Here is an 18798-nt window from a genome sequence, read left to right as displayed (position 1 = left end):
GAGTGAAAAAAAGTTCAAATTGTTGAATCCTGGAGTATCTTTAGGTTTTATGATATCTTCACGTTTCATAGCTATAATTTTATTCACTGTCCATCTGGTTGATTAGTTTCCTTTTTTCATGGTCGAAAAGGATCTTTGATCTCCTAATCTTTCAAGATAGTAAATCTGAAACATGGAGTTGATCATATGCAATTATAATCCTGGAGATAGTTATGTTTGACTTGGATATGTTAGATATATTTATAATCCTTTGTCTGAGAACCTGTATTGTTATAACCCTCGATTAGCATACAGCTTCGAGTTGATTTTCTGCATACCACATTATTGATGTGCACTTATATATGCAAATGTATTATTATTTTCTTATGTGCTAGCTGTAACTGAAATTATTTGAGTATTTCTTTGATACCCTAACATTGATAATTGTTTTTGTTGATTTTGCAGCTTAGTTTTGTGAGACATGTATCGGTTGGTTACAATCCAAAAATGACACAATCAGAAGGAGAGGAGCATCAGTTTGATCATCATAAAGTGTAAGTTGTATAATATTGATTTCATCCTCATCATTTTACGTGGATATATATAGTTGTTTTTCATAAATTCAACTATTGTTTTTCCTCTAGATTTGCATTTGAGCTAATAATATTGTTGGAACACTACTTAATCTGCAGATCGAATGACTTTGATGAGGAAGAGCTGAAAGGTGAAAAAGAGTATATTAATGATCACCAAGATGATGAAGACAACAGTTCGGAGGACGAGAATAATGGGTGTGGTGTTGGCAACTGCCAATACAGGTTATTTCATTTATTTAGAGGATTATTCTCATATCAGAAACTGGAAATTTCAGAAAGAAGTGCAGAACAGAAGACAGAGTAATGCATGCATCAAGAGTTGTAAAAATGCTTAGGTATCCCACTTGTAAAAATAAGTATATTATGACATTCAGAGATATGGACGTACGTGGAAATAAAGCATGCAGAACAATTTTTGCAGTTCTAGGATATGAATCAACTTGAACGAACATCTATTGTAATCAACAATCTGATCCGACCTCTAGACTTGTAACTTTGCAGAGAAAGTTACAATTATTTGAAAGAATATTTGTTACGGCTAGCTACTCTGTCTCATTAATTTATAGATGACAATTAATGTATATAGGTTGAAACGAGATGGGTTCGACCAGTGTTGAGAGCTACATAACTTGGAAAATTGCACTAAAAATCTCATGCAGCTCTACTGCAAAACATCTCCCCCTGACTGATCATACTTAAATGTTGACAAAAATACTCCATTTCATAAATCATAGCTTGCTAATTTTAGACTCTTTAACTTTATAATTTCTGTCTATCTATATATTTCGAAAGATAAGAAGATAAATGGTTTAGTCCATCAGTTATTAGATATCATACCAATGTTTAGTCATACCTTTATGCATATTATTTCAAATGATTACAACATCTACCATAAAATTCGAATCAGCAGCACCTACCAGATAGATTGATATTTTCCTACCTTTAAATCTTATAATATTTTTTTGAAGAAAATGTATGTCACAAAAGCTTCGATTATTTCATTGCACACCTGTGGTATTCTTTGTTTTGATGAATTAAGAAACTATGGTGCAACGGGACCTGGTCCGCAGAGGGATCTAGCAGAGGGCAGGTCTGCAGTAGTTGGTGGCCACCGTAGCAGATGTACGGAAAGGACAACAGTCCTCGACCAATGGCGTTGCTTCTAGGTTTTTGTCGCTCATATAAAGAGAACATGTTGACAAGATTAAACCTAATTTTTGCAATCAGGAATATTAAAAAGCAAAAGCCACTCTCAAGGAAAAACTGCTAACATACGTAACAAGGGACCTGATCGAGTGTTGTAGCACCTTCAATTCTTGTTCATATTGTAGATCTAATCCTATGATATAAAGGATCATAGATCATCTCATCTGTTGTTATTGTTGAGTGAGTTTGTGGCTAGAGTTAGCCGAGTTGTGTTGTTGAAGTCTGTATTAGCTAGAAGTAGTTGATATAGTTGCCAATAGAGTTATTGTTTTGTGTCTTGTAATAGAGGAGTTACAAGGTGTATAGGATTCTGGGTATAATGATTTGTAAGTATTTGATAACAGTCAACTACACACTTATAATTCGATGTGTATACAAACATATGCAATATAAAACCCAACGAAGAGATGGGGTTGATCCCACATGGAATGGATGATAGTAATTCACCCTATGATGTATTCTATTTCACTAGAGATTTGTACGTTGATCCAATTTATGCATATAACTTCATTGGTGTGTGTGTGAGGGGGGGGGGGGGGGGGGTGGGGGGGGGGGGGGGGGGGGGGGGGGTTCCCCAAATGGCTCAGCAGATCCCTGCAATCAAATAACATGTTTGTGTAAGATGGGTGATCATTTTCAATAAAAGTGATGAGCTCCTTGCAATCGATATTGACTTCCAAAGGTAGTAATCCTCTTGCTAAAGCTATGGGGGGGATGACGATTCAATTACAAATTTGAACGCTTAATACGTTGTAACAAGTTCTCGAACGCAAAGCCTTAAACAAGGGATGTTCACAAGTAATTGGGGATTCTTAGCTAGCATTTGGCCATAGATTTTTAAATATTTTTGGCAAATATTATCTGGGCGAAAATTTAGGCGAAATTTCAACATGTGTCTGGTCATAGTATTTGGAAAACATATTTTACTTTTTTAGGAAAAATATGATTTATACTCATAAGTTTTAAAAACTATCAAAACTAACCATAAGTTTATATTACAAGTCAATTGGATCTTCGTTGCAACAAATAACAAGTAGTGTCCATTACACTAGAGCAATGTGGTAGTTTGGAGTGAGTGCACCAAACATCATTTCATACAACTGAAGTAGACAAAGCACCTAACTTTGTTACCCTAAGCCGATTGTTCTTCATTTTCACCAACAATCATATCATCACTTTCAAGTGAATATTTCATTACTACTTTAGTGTTCACGTAAAAAATTATGTAATATAGTACAAACAACTATTATAGAGTGTGTTTTTGTAAAAGATAAAAATTTGGTGTAGAATTTGAATTTTTAAAAAATCACAAATAATGAAATTTGGCCCAAATATTGAGAATTTGGGTTATTTGCCAAAAATATTTGCCAAATAATGACAAATTGTATGGGCAAACACTATTTGCCAAAAAAAATTTCCAAACTTTACTTGGAAATCTATGGCCAAACGGGTCCTTAAGAGTGTGCTAGCATGGATGATAATTCTACAAATTGGGTATTAGCAATTGCTAAAATTGGTTAATTCTTAATGGGTAAGCTATATTCAAGGTAATGACTACTATTTATCAATTGACAATCACAAATCATGTAGGTTTTCATCAAACCCCAACAATAGCATTAAAAATTTGACTTGAAAAAAAACATGAATTATGGGAAGAAATGGAATATATTGCAGAAGAAGTTCAAGAACCATAGGTGGTGGAGATCTCAATTATGATACTAAGTTAAGAGGAGAAGTTAGCTAGGGGGATTGTGGTTACCTAGAATAAGGCAACTAACTTTGCCTTCTGCATCAATAGTTGTGCATTAGCATATATTAAAGTGATTGAAAGCAGATACACCAGTGGAATGGGAGGATGGAAGACGGGTATATTTTCAAAAGACCGGACAAAATCTTGATAAATCAAGCCTTCATAGAGAGTTTCCCTTCAAGCGAGGTTCACCATCTCATTATGCAAGGGTCAAATCATGGCACATTGCATATAATATTTACTTCTGAAGAAGAACCTACCGTCAGACCATTTAGATTCCTAAACTTTTGAGCCAAACAACATCAATTTAAAGGAATAGTGAAAGAGAATTGAAACACTGATTTTGTGGAAAGCTCTATCATGAAATTTTAGTTTAAACTCAAAGAAGTAAACATAGCCCTGACTAGATAGAGTAAGGAGGTGTTCGACAATATTTTCCAACAACTAGCCACTTTGGATGATGTGATAATGGTTAAAGAGGCTTAATTGGAAATTCATCTAATAACAACTAATATAGAAAGAATATTGGAAGCAGAAAATCGGGGATGAGGTGGTTTTCAAAAGGACATAGAAATACTAAATTCTTTCACTTCTATGTCAAAGGAAGAAGGAAAAAATTCCACCCAACTCAGATAAACCATATATATAGGGAGATTTTGTAACCACCAAACTACAAATAGGAGAGGAAGTTGTTGATATTTTCTCAAAGCAATTCACTGAAAAGGTTTTTAATCATGACTTCTCCATGCTCCAGAACATCCTACAGGTGATTACAAAGGATCAAAATAAGGAGATAATTAAATTGCCCATCCTGGAGGAAGTAGAAGAGGTGGTATTTGAGCTCAATGAGGATAGTGATAGTGGCACTGATGGCTTCTCAGTATAAGATTAAATACTTTCAGGATCTTGAATACGATAATCTTACATAGAGATTGTTAGGGGCACATACCTGATGCGGAAGACATCATCATAGAGAGAAGCGGAAGCGTTAGTCGTAAATTGGTTTCTACATCCTTGCCCTAACTTTATGTTACCATAACTGTCAGCGATGAAATTATTGTAGAGAATATGTGATAACCCTAATGGGTGGAGGGATGACCAATTTATAGAGGTTATGACTTAATCTGGTACGTCCATCAAGTAACCAATGTACGGACAAGATCTATTCCTTATTAAATATTATTTATGGTATTACTTGGGTTACAAGTAAACGTGAGCCATAAGTAAAAAATAATTAATAATAATTCTTACATTCTCCCACTTGGCCCAATGACCATATAACATTAATATTTCATAAACATTAGTGGCGCATGTAATAAATCTCTTCTATAATGTCCATCATACATACCACAATATAACAAACTACTAATGTGAGTTATGGCGGTTGTACATAAATTTTAAGCTACTTACTTCCTTCCATATACTACTATATTAGCAACTCATTATACTAGGTTCATAAGCTATAAAACATATAACATTATGGTCCACAATAACGTCTCATAGAGACTTATCTTGTAATAACTCAAAACAATAATGTATACACCATTATGAGAAATAAGAAATTCATTAATGTATATCATAAACACATAATTTGAGCTCAGAGTGTAAAAACATCATAAATGTATCAATCATAAGTACAACCAAGACCCATTCTTTAATTTGAACATGTTCTTTAAATGTCTTTGGTTGTAAGTCTTTTGTTAACGGATCTACAATCATGAGATCAGTTCTAATATTCTCAAGTAACACTCCTTGTTTCTGAACTTCTTCCTTAACAGTAAAGTATTTTAATTCCATATGTTTGGCACATTTGGAGTACTTATCGTTCTTGGAGAAGAATACTGTTGCAGCATTATCACAATAAATTTTTAGTGGCTTGGTAATGGTGTCGACAACCCCAAGTCCTGAAATGCAGTTCCGCAGCCATAATGCATGAATTGTGGCTTCATAACATGCCACAAACTTTCTTTGCAGTTTTTTCATTAATCCATTCCAGGATTACTTTGATATCTTCATAGCATTCCGACCGCAAAACTAATATCCGGTCTTGTGCAAGTTTGAACATACATCAAACTTCCAACAATAGAAGATGAAGGAATTGATTTCATTTCTTTTCGTTCTACATCATTCTTTGGGCATTGCATGAGATTAAATTTGTCCTATTATTTTGAATAGGAACTATTCTTAATTATTCATGTTAAATCTCTCTAGAACTCTTTCGATATAACCTTTTTGAGACAATCCCAATAACCCTTGTGATTTATCACGAAATATTTCTATCCCTATCACATAAGATGCCTCGCCCATATCTTTCATTTCAAAGTTCATAGAGAGAAAGTCTTTCGTCTCACGCAATATGCCTAAATCATTAGCAGCAAGTAAAATGTCATCAACATACTGAAAATATAAACTAACTCCCACTAATCTTTTGGTATATACACCGATCAACGGTAATCTCCTTAAATCCAAAAGATGATATGGTATCATTAAACTTTATATACCATTATCGTGAGGCTTGTTTGAGTCCATATATTGACTTCTTTAATTTACACACCATTTGATCTTTTCCCTTAATTTCGAAACCCTCTGGTTGGTCCATATAAACATCCTCCTCAAGGTCTCCATTAAGAAAGACAGTTTTCACATCCATTTGATGTAACTCTAAATCATAATGAGCTACCAAGGCCAAAACAATTCTTAATGAGTCTTTCTTTGAGACCGGTGAAAAGGTCTCCTTTTTTAGTGTATTCCTTGGCAACAAGTCTGGCTTTATATCATTCAATATTACCATTAGAATTGCATTTGGTCTTGAAGACTGATCTACACCTGATTCTTTTAGAATTTTCTGGTAATTGAACAAGATCCCAGACTTTATTGTATTCCATGGATTTTAACTCTTCATTATAGCATCAAACCAGTTATTAGACTCAGTGCTTTCTATGGCCTGTGAAAATGAAATCGGATCTTTATTAATTCCAATGTCAAAATCTGACTCTTGTAAATAAATCACAAAATCATCTGAAATGGCCGATTTTCTTAATGGCACTATTTGTGGTTCATTTGCGTTAGATACTTGTGAGTTAGTTCTTTTTGAAGTGTTTCACCCAAATGTTGTTCAACATTGTTAAAGTGTTCTTCAACAAGAGGAACAACATTTGTGATTGGTGCAGAAGTAGGTACATTCATGGGCAATGAAATATTTACCCTTACCTCATTAATTTCCACACTTTGTCGTTCAACACTCCCACTAACTTCACCATTCTCAAGAAATTTTGCAAATAGATTTGGACATTGTTCAGATTCGTTATACTTTCCATAATATTCACCACCTCTATCTGACCTAATGATTTTCACTTTTCTATCTAATTGTCTTTCAACCTCATTAACGTACACTTTGAGAGCGTCCCCTGCTTGAGATTTTTCTTTCAACAAATAGATAAATCCACAAAGTAAAAAATCATCGATAGAGGTGATAAAATATTTTTCTCCACCTAAAGATGGAACATCAAAGGGTTCGCAAATATCAGTGTGTATAATTTCAAGAAGTTGAGTGCTCCTTGTGGCACCTTTCTTAGTATGTTTGATTTGCTTTCCTTTAATGAAATCCAAACATATATCAAGATTAGCAAAATTCAAATTCGGAAGAATTTCATTCTTTACTAATCCTTTTAATCGTTCTTTGGATACATGACTCAAACGTTTATGCCACAAATAAGCAGAACTTTCATTTAGTGAACTATGTTTAATTCCAACATTTTGATGAATAGTAAGCAGGGATTCCGAAAAATTATTATCGAGTTTCAATCTATATAAACCATCAATAAGAACACCAGAACCATAAAAATAGTATTCTTATATAAATTGAAACATCCATGTCCAAACTTAAAATCAAATCATGAAACATCAAGTCTTGAAAGGGAAATCAAATTCCTAGAAACTGAAGGAACATAAAGAGTCTGTAATAGATCAAGGTGATGTCCAGTCTCCAAGATCAATCGATAAGTCCTTATGCCTTCAATTTGAGCCTTCATGCGATTTCCCATGAACACGAAATCCTTATTTGGATTTGTAGTTTGGATCGTAGTGAATCCCTGCAGCATAGTGGATACATGAGTAGTTGCACCAGAATCAAGCCACCAAGTATTATTAGGAATTTCTACTAAATTTGATTCGAAACATACAAAAGCACTAAATGTACCTTTCTTTTCAAGTCAGGCTTTACGTTTCAGGCAATCTTTCTGATAGTGTCCTTCCTTTTTACAAAAATGACACACATCAGCCTTGAGTTCCTTATGAGTATCCTGTGGAACTTTAGCAGGTGCTTTCTTTTTCTTAAACTTGTTGGCCTTCACTTTAAGTCCTTTATATGCTCCTTGACCTATGAGGTTAATGGAATGACCTCCTTGTTTCTTAAGTCTTGACTCCTCTTGAGTAAGCATACTAGACAATTCACTAACATCCCACTTATCCTTAATAGTGTTATAGTTAATTTGGAATGGTCCATACTCAAAAGGCAATGAGTTCAGAATGAACTAAACCAAGAAGGTGTCATCCACTTTCATCCCTAAGGTCCTAAGTCTTGCTGCAATGTTAGTCATCTCGATGATATGATTTTGCATACTACGTGACCCATCAAACTTCATGGTCGTGAGTTCAGCCATTAGTGTACCAGCGAGAGACTTATCAGCAGAACGAAAACGTTCTTCCACAAACTTCAGGTATTCCCTGGCACTTTCTGTTTGTGGAATAGTACTCTTAATGTTGTTAGCAACAGTCATTCGCATGAACATAAGGCTTAATTTGTTAGAGCGTTCCCATGATTTATGAAAAGGCTTCTCATCCTCACTACTCTTATCAGTAATGACAGTAGGTTTGTCATTCAGCAGAGCCAAGTCAATATCCATTACATCTAAGTGGAACTGTACTTGTTCATGCCATTCAGAGAAGTTCAATCCATTGAACACAGTAACAGACGAAGCATGCAAATGAAGAGGAATAACTGCAAAATAGATATACATGCTCACAAATCAGAAAATAATGTGAATTCAGTAAAGCGATAAAAATATATCGTAATTCTCCTTCGAGTAGATCCTACGACACATTATCATAATTTAAATGCCAATTTTATCTTTAATAGGTAATTGAATATTTTTTAATCAAACATATGCGATATCTTTGGATATACCATATATGTTTGACTAAAAAGATTAATTTACCTCATAATTTTCACTATTCGTAGAATGATTGATTCATCTTTGGGTAAATTCTTAAGTTCTAGCAATAGTGAAAGTCAATTTATCTATCTATCTTCAATATAGGCATTTCATTAACTTTCATAGATAAATGACAATTTTATGAATGCACATTTTTATTAATCATACTAGTTTGGCCACTTTGGTGACTAACAAACTATATAAATACAAATGCACACATAATATCATAAAATTTTGTGCATGTGAATAATTTTATACATTTTAGTTTGGTCACTTTGGTGACTAACAAACTATAGAAACATAATAAATGCATCAAGTGATCATAAACATGATATGTGTAGACGTCAATTTATCTAGTTTGGCCACTTTGGTGACTAACAAACTATATAAATACAAATGCACACATAATATCATAAAATTTTGTGCATGTGAATAATTTTATACATTTTAGTTTGGTCACTTTGGTGACTAACAAACTATAGAAACATAATAAATGCATCAAGTGATCATAAACATGATATGTGTAGACGTCAATTTATCTAGTTTGGCCACTTTGGTGACTAACAAACTATTTTGCACAAAAAATACGCACATATTATTTATTGCTTAGTATAACGACCACTTTAATTTATTGAACGATTTGAAACAAAACATATTAATTATGTCACAGAAAAATTATTATATGGTATACAAATTCATACATTCTTACGCAATATCTCATCAGAGATCATAATATTCTGCAGACTTATAAAGTTGGAAATCATAAATGTATGCGGATATGCAAAATACGTGCACAAATTGTTCAAAAACAAGAAGAAATAATTTGTGGGAAATTCGTCAGAAGATTGGTTCACTCATGCACATGACTTTATTTATGTTTTGACCAAATTTTCAATAATAAATTAGTTATTATTTGTTTATTTACTTAAGGGCTAAGATCACACACGTCTTAAACAAAACCTTTCCATACGCACAAAGGTTTGAGGCACTGATTCGTTGACATTATCGTATCAAAATTCCATTGCGTTACATGATAAATACTTTCATATATATGTAAGATTATTCGTTCAAACAATTCAGGCTCAGATGCCACATGTAAGATTAAATACTTTCATGATCTTGAACACGATAATCTTACATAGAGATTGTTAGGGGCACATACCTGATGCGGAAGACATTATCACAGAGAGAAGCGGAAGCGTTAGTCGTAAATTGATTTCTACCTCCTTGTCCTAACTTTATGTTACCACAACCGTCAGCGATGGAATTATTGTAGAGAATATGTGATAACCCTAATGGGTGGAGGGAGGACCAATTTATAGAGGTTATGACTTAATCTAGTACGTCCATCAAATAATCAATGTACGGACGAGATATATTCCTTATTAAATATTATTTATGATATTACTTGCGTTACAAGTAAACTTGGGCCATAAGTAAAAAATAATTAATAATAATTCTTACACTCAGAATTAGTTTTTCACAATTACGGGGACATTGTGGGAGAGGATACTACTAAATTAGTGAGGTCTTTATTTTGTGGGCAAGAGTTGTCCGAATTCATTACACATACCAATGTCGTACTTGATTTCAAGAAAGAATAATGTACAAGAATTCATAGACTTGAGGCCTATCATTTTGAGTACATTAACTGATTAGAATATTTCTGGAATGCTTCATGAGAGATTAGTTGGGGTCGTGTCATTGATAATATATCAAAATTAATCTGGCTTTGTCAAATGAAGAAGCATAACAAAAAATATCTTGTTGGAAAAAAAAATCATCAAAGACATTAACCTTAGGAACAATAGTATCAATATAATGTGAAACTAGATGTAACACGTCACGACTCTATTCTTAAAATTTGAATCATTCGTTGTAAGTATATAAGCTTGAATCAGGTGATGTCCTACTTGTGCTTATGTGTAAAGGTTCATTCCTGTGTGTGGGAAGTATATTGAAAGTGGTTTAGGATCATAAGATCCCTCTACTACCAAGTCTAGTTCAAAAATCTTCCTCCCAACTAAATTTTTCGCATTAGTTCATAAAAGGGTTAACTTCAAAAAACTATATCTCTCATCAAATAATGAATTAGGTGGCTCATGAACTATAATTAAAGTTATATGAGTCATGTTTCAATGACACCAAGTTTGCACCATTTGTAGTGTGGGTAAAAAGTCCTGACCATTTTTATTAGAGACTACCACAACATAATTTTTAGATTCTGATACCTAAGAACCTCATTTATGGGTTATAGAAGTATGACCCGTACTGTGAAATCTTAAAATAAACTTTAGAAATTTAATTTTTTGGTCTGATTCTTATGGACCGAGTTACGGGTTGTAAAATCATCTATGGACTATAATTTGGGCTCATAAAATGATGTTCTGAAACCTATTTTCGGGTATGATTTCCATGGATATGATTACGATTTGTAAACCCAATTACAGGCCGTAATTTTAGCCTACATAATGAAATTCAGAAACTCAAAGTCTTAGTCTGACTTCCATGGATGGGATCTACAACCCGTAGATCAAACCATGGACCATAGATGGCCTCATGGAAGGTTTCTGACAACTTTTTAATTGGGGTTTCTTTTTTAAAAAAATCCCACTTTTCCTAAGTCTAAAGCCACAAAATTACCCATATCCTAAAAGGGGTTTCATGCCCAAGACTCGGTTCCTACACTCATAACTCCCTCAAACTCAGAAACTACATAAGCAAGGCATACATTAGGGCTTCAAGTCTTTCAAGCAAGTTCTTCTTTCAAATCTCAATCTCTCAAGCATGTAAGGCTTCAATGAGAGAAATCCTTCACTCTCATAACTAAAGTATTTTGATTCTCAAAAAATTCACAGCATTACTAGAAACAAAGCTAGGGTTTTTATGAAATTATGATCTTTCTTCAATAGTTTACGTTTTCATTTTTTCACTTTGGTTTTAAAATATTATTATACTACTTAGCATGACTTTTATGGTCATTCAAACCTTTGTGACTTTTAAGCCAGAAAACTAGTATGATAAGAGTTTCAACCTAAATTTAGGTTATTTTAGGTACGACTTTCGAGCTTAGTCTCACATATAATTCAAATAGATACATGATTTTCATACCTATAAGCATTATATGAATATATGTTATTTTGGGAAGACTATTTAGTAGCGAGAGGACACGTGTTTATGAAACTCAAGTCTCATAACTACGTGTCATCGTAGGTTTATGTTTCACCACTTTGATGATTGACCATAGTCATGCCTTCAGCCTACACCCTGGACGTGACCGACACTTGAGAATCATTGCTTGTCTCCAAGAGAACCCTTGGCATGGCTGACTACTTAGCAGAATACTTAATCAAGCAATGATAGGCTCAAAATAGAATTAAATCAATTAAACTCAAATACTGATTTAATAAAGACTGGAAAATACTCAATAATAATATAGTTTGTTAAAAAACTTACAAGAAAATAAATGCTAAGAGACACCTCGTACTATTAACGAAGGATGTCGGGACAAGACGCACGACATCTCAAAAACTAGTAACTAGAAAGTAAATGTGAAGTCCTCAGGAATGCAAGGAGGCTAACCAAAAGCTAGATGGAGTATAGAGTGATCTTAACGAAGCTTGATAATCTTGAACACCTGTATCTGCATCATAAAATGATGCAGGTCGAATAACATCAATATTTTGAATGTATGAGTATGTAATATAGCCGAAACGAACATAACTGAATGAAGGGACTGCAATAGATAAGATATACTCAAGCTGAATGTAAAGAAACAAAGCAGGTAAACCATTTAAAATTTTACAAAATACTTATTCATCTCTGAACTCAACATAATATGTGATATATTAAAATATACTTTAAATCTATTGGAAGATTCTGAAACCAACAACCATCACTATGAGCTACGTGATGATACAACGTCTCGCCCATGCTTCCATAACTTTCCTATACCGTGTCGAGGTATAGAACCTCTCAAAAGTGGATCCACTAAGCAATAATGATTCATCTAAAAAGTATGATCTTATACCCATGTTTGCAAGACATTGTTTATGAGGATTTTGAGTTGTCTAAACTCATCCTCATATCGGTACTCAATACTACTCCCAATAATATATATACTCATGCTCAAATATAAAAAACATACTCTTTATCTGGTTTGAAATAACTACTCAAACTATCCTCTTAAAAGAGGTAACTGCTCTAAAATATCTGTGAAGTCATTGCTCATTTAGAAAACAAGGTTTCTCTTTGCTCAATGTAAAAATACTTTCTCTGGGTTGAGATAATTACTCAAAAAGACCTCTTTAAGAGGTAACTGTTATGTACTCAATCTTTTTTTTAAACTCTTTTACTTTTCTCAAAAGAATACTCTCTTTATTCATGTAAATATGAAACATTTGGAAAATACTTAGTTCCCTTATACTCTTCCTCAAATCTTGGTTAAAACTCTTTCTCAAATTCCTCTTTACTTTCTCAAAAATTCAGTTTAAAACAAAAATGTTTTCTTTATAAGATTCTCAAAATTTATAACTCAAAATAGAGTTCATGCTGAAATATAGGGATGAATAACTCAACTCAAGGATCTCAATAATAATATAAAAAAACTCAATACTCAGACCTTAAGAACTCAGAACTCAACTACTTATCTTAAGAATACTCAATTAATAGGGTTCATGCTAAAATATAGATATGAATCAATCAACTCAAGAATCTCAATGCATAACATAGAGAAATTCAATAATTAGGAACATAATTCAAAAACAATCAATAACTCAAGAACTTAGAACTCAACATCAACTCATCTCAAGAATACTCAAATTTAAGGATAGAATCCTAAATTACTCTTTTACTGATTTGAAAGTAGATGTAGGGAGTGAGGACGAACTAGTCCATTATTATGATAGTATTACGTACCTGGAAGAACAAAGTTCTTGGCAAAATCGATGAAATTCGAAGAACGCTTAAAACCCTAGCTTATTCTCCTCTTGAAACCTTTCTCTAAAGATTTGAAGTGTTAATGAATTTAAAAGAACTGATTAACACCTTCTAAGCCCTTAACTAGGTGTAAAACATCGTGGTTTAGACTTAAAATAGGGATTAAAACGACGTAGCTTAGGTAACAAACACATAGGGGAAAGAACAAAACGACCCTAATTTAAAAACTAATGAAGTCCCCTAAAAGGAAGGCTTCACGGATCGTTTTGGGTTCCACGGTCCGTGAAACACTTCACAGGCCGTATAATCATCCGTAAAACTTCAACTATCTGACAAGGTCTTACTAAAACAAGCATAACTTTTAACTCTAAACTTGAAATAGAGAAAACTTGGTGGAGTTGGAAATAGGACTCGTAGACCTTTAATTTGATAGGTCATGAGCCACCTAATTCGTTATGTGCCGAGAGATATGGTCATTTTAAGTTGACCCAAGTAAAATCTCATATTGAAACTCAATCGGTAAGAAGACTTTCAACTCAACATTGTGCTAGGAAATTCTAGTGACCTTAATTCATATCCAAAATCATTTCTATACTAAAGAATTGAACTTAACACGTAAGAACAATTAAGAATCACTTGGTAAGACCTTATACACAAATGAAGAATGGGTGCGTAAGAATAAATGTTGTCAAACCCTAATAAGAATGACACAATTATTTTGAATTGAGGAAGTATTGCATTTGAGGGATAAAAATTGAATAAATATTGGCAACTGTTATTTGTTAGATTGCACAAATATATTTGGACATCTACCAATTTAAGAAGCAACAAACGGCGTGAAGATTGATGATAAAGTGGAAGAATTTTAGAGCTTAAGTAAAACTCTCATGACGCAGATCAAATGCTAAATAGATTCTACGAAATGTGGAACTAATGAAAAAATATTGCTGGTTAAAAAAATAAGATTATACTCGAAGGGACTTAGAAGAGTTTGAGAGGGTAGAAGTTTAAACACCCAAGTTTTTTAATTTGGGACACTCGGAGCTTGCACGAGCTTGAAATAATTATGCTCTAGAGTCATTAAAGTGTGTTAAGCACGGAGAAATTATTATTATATGAAATGAAAAATGTATAAACATGACATAAAAATTTGTAAAGATGCCATAAGTAATCAAATAGTAAATAAATAAAGGCAAATAATTATCTCTTCTAAAAACAAAAAATAAATAAAGATGATGTTAGTAATAATCAATTAAAATTATGTTTCATATAAGTCACGTAGCAAGTAAGCTAGCAAATATTTATGAAGCATGTAACACAAGTATATTAAATAATGTGTCCCATATATAGGTGACATCTTTATGACAAAGGTAGGCCTAACATGTATTTGAAAAATAAATATGCCAAAATATGTCATTCCATTTCTCTTTAATTAATTAAATGAATCTATTACCCAAATTAAGTACAAAAATAAACTTAAGCTTTATTACATGTAAAATAAAATAAAATAATAAAGTTCTCCATCGCATCTACACATTTTCGTCTCATGACATGCTCGTGGCTTAATCTTCATAGGCCAAAGCTTAAGATCTGTAGCTATATGCATTATAAAAGGGTTAGTAATATCCTCCATCCTAAAGTTTAATTAATTTAGAACAAACGGTCCATATTTTGACACAACTATTTTCAATAATGCACACATAAATAATAAGAGTCACTCGGGATTGTGAACTCACTTGAACATTTGGATAAAACTGACTAATGAACTTAATATACCAATGATATTAAGTCTCTTAAGTTTACATGATGCATGAATCATAAAATGTGTTGGTTTAGCTCTATCCTAGATAGATTAAGAGGGGGTGTACTAGACGCAAGGTTCCTGAGTGGACAACTCGAGTGAGTAGGCTACACGGTCACACGAAAAAAAATCCGTACACCCCTCGCATATGTCAACTCTCCTAAAATAATTAAGCTCAAGAATGTTTGAAAACATTCAACTAGCCAAAGAAGGAAACTCAAGTCTTAAACATTAATAATGGAAATGGAAAATACTCCTCGAAACACTACTGTCTATGAAGCTTCTAATAACTATGCTGGAAGTCGAGATAAGATTCACGACATCCTAACAAAATAAAACTGAAAATCTCAATGTGTAACACTCTGAAAAGCAAGGAGGCTCACCAAAGCTAGCTGAAATATGATTGGATCAACTGAGTACCGGTTGATGATCTTGAATACTTGTATCTCCATCATGAAACAATGCAGTCCAAATGGCATCAGATCAATACATTGAATGTAACAGCATGCAAGGGGGACTCTGAAATATAAACATAAACTTGAATTGGAAGAAAGGAAGACACTCACCTCGTCTCAACTCAACATGAAAGCAATGATAAAAGATGCAATGAATATATCAAACTTTAAAAAAAGTAAGTAATAACTCAGATGTATATAAAAATACAATAATAAACTCTTTACTTTTATTTGGGAGATTCTCTAACCCACAACCATCACTATGAGCTACGTGATGATGTAACGTCTCGTCCACGCTGCCAAAACTTTCATATACCTTGTCGGGGTATAGGACATCCTCAACTAAGTGGGTCCACTAAGTTATGCTTAAAAGCAATAAAGAATCATCTAAAAAATATGACCATTTATCCATGTATGCACATGATTTATGAGCATTTTGAGTTGTCTAATTAAACCCATCCCCATATCGGTGCTCAATACTACTCCCAATAATATATAACTCATTCTCATATGTTTAAAAACATAACTCATCCTCAACTTGAGATTATTACTCAAAAAGATTCTCTTAAAAAAGATAAAGCTCAAAAACTCCTCATGAACTCGTTTAGAAAACAAGATTAGAAGCTCAAAAAATGTAAATTGAAGAAAAGAGGGTCAAAATTGGGTATCAACATCAACAATGTCAACTAGCAGTTAATCAACGGGATAAGAGTCTGAAAAATACCTTAACTTTGGTCGAATTTGCTGTTGCAATACTAAACTTTCATGAGGACCTATTACCTCATTAGACTATTTAATACCATATTTTAAACATATATATTTGTCCACGTGGACATAAAAAATAATGCAAAAATTATAAATAGTAATGTGTCCAAGTGAGCACATATATACCTTTAAAATACACTATTAAAATAATTACAGAGATAAAAAATACGGTATTAAATAGTCTAGAGAGGTAATAAGTCCTTATGAAAGTTTAGTATCATAACAGCAAATTCGATCAAAATTGAAATATTTGTCAGATCGTTATCCCTTAATCAACTCATCATGGTAAAGTACCCTTCGATGAGGAGGATTCCAAACCACTTGGAAGGGATGGTTGATATCTACAACATTATAGACCGCCACTTCATTATTATCATATTGTGAAGTGAAACCTATCAAAGATTAGGTGGGTGAAGTGCAATATATATGGGGCTAGCAAAGGCAATCCAGGGAACTACTCTTTTACGCAAAGCAAATTAAGGACATTTAAATTGCAACTATCTTGGAAGCTTAGTCGATGGCCATTTGGAATGCCATCCAGTTTTGCACTCTCCATAACTTCAACAACATCATTCTGGAGACTGATTCACTAGGTCTCAAAAAGATGATTGTTGGAGAATGCAAAATACCCTGGGAGCTAATAGAGAGGATGGAGGAAATCAAAGATTTAATGAACAGATCAACATTCAGGTCAAACATATTTTCAGGGAAGTTAATCAACTAGCCGATTACATCACCAACATAACCATCAATCAAGCAGAGGAAAAAATTCCAAACTAAAAGGATCACCGTTAAAAAAACCAGGGTTTTGAAACTGAATTGGCAAGACTCAACTCGTACACAACTGAGTGATCAAACGGAGGAACCTGGGAGCAAGTTAGTTTTCTCATCCACTACATCAAGTAGATTCAACAAAAAAGTTATCACTCTAGATAATGAAAGAAAAATGGGAGAACTGGATTAACTTACTGTGAGCTACAAAACTTAAATACCCAGTTCTAACCCCTTTTCGAGTTTATCACAAACTCTTAAACCTCCACTGAAATACACACCTGAAAATTTGGGATGCCCATCAGCCGGGATTTTTGAACAAATATCAGGAATAAAAAATGAAATAGCTACTTCTACAAGTTGAGGATGAAGATCGAGAATCACCGGTGAAGAATATTGATCACCCAGAGGACGAGCTGGTGAAGGTCTTTGTTATGAAGGGTGCGAAGCGACATTTTGGTGGTGGGAGCGGAGGAGACAAAGCTGAAGTTGCTTTCATTAGGAAATCCTATTTTTAGGGTGTTCAGTCTATCTGAACTTGGTCACTTTTGGACCGAGTTTATGTGTAAGTATTTTTTGCTTCCTTTTTCTTTTCCAGTTTATTTTTTGAGAAAATTACGCGGTTAAACAAATTTATACTATTTAATTACTCATCATAGCTATAGTTTGCTATAATTATTACTCGCGACTAACATTAACTTTAATTACGTGGACTGCTTTCGAGTTTGTATAATTAGCCACATTTGTATATGTATAATTCGCCACATTTGTATAATTCACAACTAACAATTCTTTGTTTGATTTGTATTTGTATACGATGATCTGTATTTGTATATGACGATGTATTTTCCTTTTGGTTTTTCTAGTTTTGTCATCATTTACATTCAATCTTTTGTGTATAACTTTTTAAAGTTTGTATAAACGAGTAGTTTTCGGATTTTGTATAATATATTTTGTATAATTGTTTAAAGTTCATATGTTTATGTTTGTATCAATTCGTTATTTTGAGTTTTATTATATTTGTATAATTTCAGACTTTATACTACTCAATTATACAAAAACATGTGAATTATACAAATGTACCTATACAAATTATTGTCCTCTCTTTCTCGCCTCTCTCGCCAGAATATACAAATACATATGTATAATATATAATTATCTAACCGATATACATATACAATTCACCTTTCTCCCACTCTCAGCCCTATGTCGCTCACCTCTCTCTTCCCTCTCCCAGTCTCGTTCGCCACTCTCCTTCTTATAACATGTAGTTACGAATTGTAATTAGCAAGCTATAACTATGGAGCGAAATTAGGCTATTTTT

General features: G+C 33.3%; 1 long non-coding RNA gene across 3 annotated transcripts; it reads right to left on the bottom strand.

Moving 5' to 3' along the window:
* Positions 1 to 12138: 12138 nt before the first annotated feature.
* Positions 12139 to 18035, bottom strand: LOC102581450 (uncharacterized). Of its 3 annotated transcripts, none has more exons than XR_367902.2 (4): positions 17859 to 18035; positions 17673 to 17755; positions 15867 to 16002; positions 12139 to 12387 (listed from the first exon to the last, which is right to left on the bottom strand). It is a non-coding gene; the product is annotated as an uncharacterized lncRNA (long non-coding RNA). The 3 variants fall into 3 exon arrangements; XR_367901.2 differs by lacking the exon at positions 12139 to 12387 and adding an exon at positions 15084 to 15278; XR_001474405.1 differs by lacking the exon at positions 12139 to 12387 and adding an exon at positions 15084 to 15272.
* Positions 18036 to 18798: the final 763 nt, after the last annotated feature.

The sequence above is a fragment of the Solanum tuberosum genome, unplaced genomic scaffold, assembly GCF_000226075.1.
Source record: "Solanum tuberosum cultivar DM 1-3 516 R44 unplaced genomic scaffold, SolTub_3.0 scf00188, whole genome shotgun sequence".
Lineage (NCBI taxonomy): Eukaryota > Viridiplantae > Streptophyta > Magnoliopsida > Solanales > Solanaceae > Solanum > Solanum tuberosum.
The sequence above is the reverse complement of the archived record's forward strand: the minus strand, read 5'-3'. Positions and strand labels throughout refer to the sequence as shown.